Below are 2707 nucleotides of genomic sequence, written 5' to 3'. Positions count from 1 at the left end.
AAAACAGTATATTTTAAAATGAAATGGAGATCTTTTTTAAAGGTTAAAACCTCATTCAATTTTATTTCTTATAGGGTTTATACTGAGTTCAATATTGTATAACTGTATTAATTCAACTGTGAACCTAAAAATTTTATACCACTTTTGAAAGAGATGTATCTTTGCTCTAGAAATGGTTATTGAATATGTTAAAGCTATAATGAAATGCTTCTTCTAATCATGTGGTTATTAAATAAAAAAAAATCTTCCCTCAAAGAGAACAAAGTTGAAAGAATGACACTACCTGGTAGCACTTCCTAAAAACTACAGTAATCAACAAAGAGAAAGATTCATGGAAGAATACAGAAATAAAGTGATGGAACAGGATAGAGAACTGTTGTACTCTGAACATAATGTATGTTTTTAGTCTTGGCAGTTCATTAGAACAATTATTTGTCAACATAAAAAGCAGAGCTCTCTCCTCAAATGGAGTAAGAGATAGTTTATTCTGGAGACAAATATGAATGACCATGGCCTGGGAACATGGAATCAGATTACCCAGATAACATGCTCCAATGTGGAAACCACTACATGAAGTTTTTATAGTAACAGAACAAAGTAATAACTCAAAGCACTTTTAAAATGTATTTGTAGAAAGATCAGGAAGGCAGGCGACAGCAAAGCTGGGAAGTCTGTGTTAGCGTTTCTGCAGTGAATCAGGTGTGTTGAATCTTTAACACAGGTGCTACTTTTTTTTAAAGTGGTGATACAGGGGATGCTTCATATATTTATATAACTTCATATACTTATATAATTTCCATATATTTAAAGATAGAACTGTATTTTAATTTTTTATTTTATTTATTATTATTGTGTGCATGTATGATTGGGGGGCACATGCATGTCATGGTACGTGTGCAGAAATCAGAGGACAATATTGAGGAGTTGGTTCTCTCATTTCACTTTTATGTGGGTTCTGGGATCAAACTCATGTTATCAGGCTTACGGGGCACGTGCTTTTACACACTAAGTCATCTCACAGGCCCAAAGGCTGTCAAGTATTTCTGAGATCACAGCTTTAGTTACATTCCTCATGTTGAAATACAAAATTCTTCTTTTTTCCTAAATCAATGTTCCCAAATTTGAGTTCTCTGGCTTAATTGTTATTGTAAAGTGTTACATGTGACTAATTTATTGATTAATGGTGGCCAATAAGCCTTTTTCCTAGTCTCAGGACAATCTACAATTTCACAGCTCACACAGTCCTTGAAAACACTTTGAGACTTTGATTACTCAGTGATTCCACCAACAAGAAGCCCATTTTGTCACTCTTTCTAATGTGGACAGATGAAGAAACTGAGATTAACACTAAAGACTTAGAGAATACATTTCATAAAATTATAGCAGAAAATCCCCAAAATTTAGAGAAAGAAATAGACATTTAAACACAAGAGGCATTTAGAAGCCCAAATAAACATGGTCAGAGAAGACCTTCTTCATGATACACTGTAGTGAAAATGTCAAAAATATGAAACAAAGAAACAATATTTAAAAACTTAAGGAGAAAATAGCAGCTCACCTATAAAGGCAAACACATTAGAATAATATCAAATTTCTTATCAGGAACCCTGAAAGTCAAGAAACATTCAATGATATATTTGAAGCTCTGAAATTAAGTGCCCCAAAGATCATTGTATTCAGCACATTTCATGGAGAAATAATGACATTTCAAGACAAGTGTAAACTAAGACAGTTCAAGACTATCAAGCCAGCACTGCAGAAAGTGCTCAAAGGAATGTTATGCACAGAAGAGGAAGGACAGTCTTATTCAAGAAGAGTACAGGAGCGAATACATTTCATTAGAGCAACAGACTAATTAAAAAAGAGCTATGACGGAAACCATCGTGCCCAACACAGTAAACCAGAAAACCCCTAATACTAACAGGGGAGAAAAGAAAGAATAAACAGTAATCCAGCCAGCTATAGGGATGACCAAAAGAATTACAAGAATTAGTAAACATTTTTCAATAGTAACCTTAAATAATAATGGGCTCAACTAACCAACAGAGACACAGGTTAGCTAATTTGTTTGGAAAACTAGGTCCAATTTTCTGTTTTATCTAAGAAAAAAGTCTTCACAGTCTAATGGTTAAAAGATGGAAGACAAGGGGCTGGAGAGATGGCTCAGCGGTTAAGAAAACTGTTCTTGCAGAAGGCCTGGGTTCGAATCCTAGTGCCCACATGGCAGCTAACAACTGTCCGTAACTCCAGTTCCAGGGGATCAGATTCTTCTGACCTCTTCAGGCATTGCACAACACCGGCACACTTAACATATATGCAGGCAATACACACATACACAAAATAAAAATAATAAATAAAATATTTTAAAAATGCAGCTAGTTAACCATGTGTACAATGTTCTTGTGTTCAAGTTTACAAAATCACTAGGCTGCAACCACCCAGCTGGAGGGATGCAGCTGTAGAAGTCAAGTATTCAGGTGGAGCTCCTGGACTTTTGGAGTCTGCAGCAGTGAACAACAGGTAGGTGACTCCAGAAGTTGATTCCACCTGCTGGCTTGGGGTGCAGGGCTACCATATTCCAGAGTGATTCCCAGTTGATGAGATCTGCTCCTGGCCACCAAGGTGTGTGTGTGTGTGTGTGTGTGTGTGTGTGTGTGTGTGTGTGTGTGTTTGGGTATTCTACGGGGTATCACTCTGAGGAGCTCCA

The sequence above is a fragment of the Nannospalax galili genome, unplaced genomic scaffold (assembly GCF_000622305.1).
Source record: "Nannospalax galili isolate Female #2095 unplaced genomic scaffold, S.galili_v1.0 scaffold189, whole genome shotgun sequence".
Classification (NCBI taxonomy): domain Eukaryota; kingdom Metazoa; phylum Chordata; class Mammalia; order Rodentia; family Spalacidae; genus Nannospalax; species Nannospalax galili.
The sequence above is the reverse complement of the archived record's forward strand: the minus strand, read 5'-3'. Positions refer to the sequence as shown.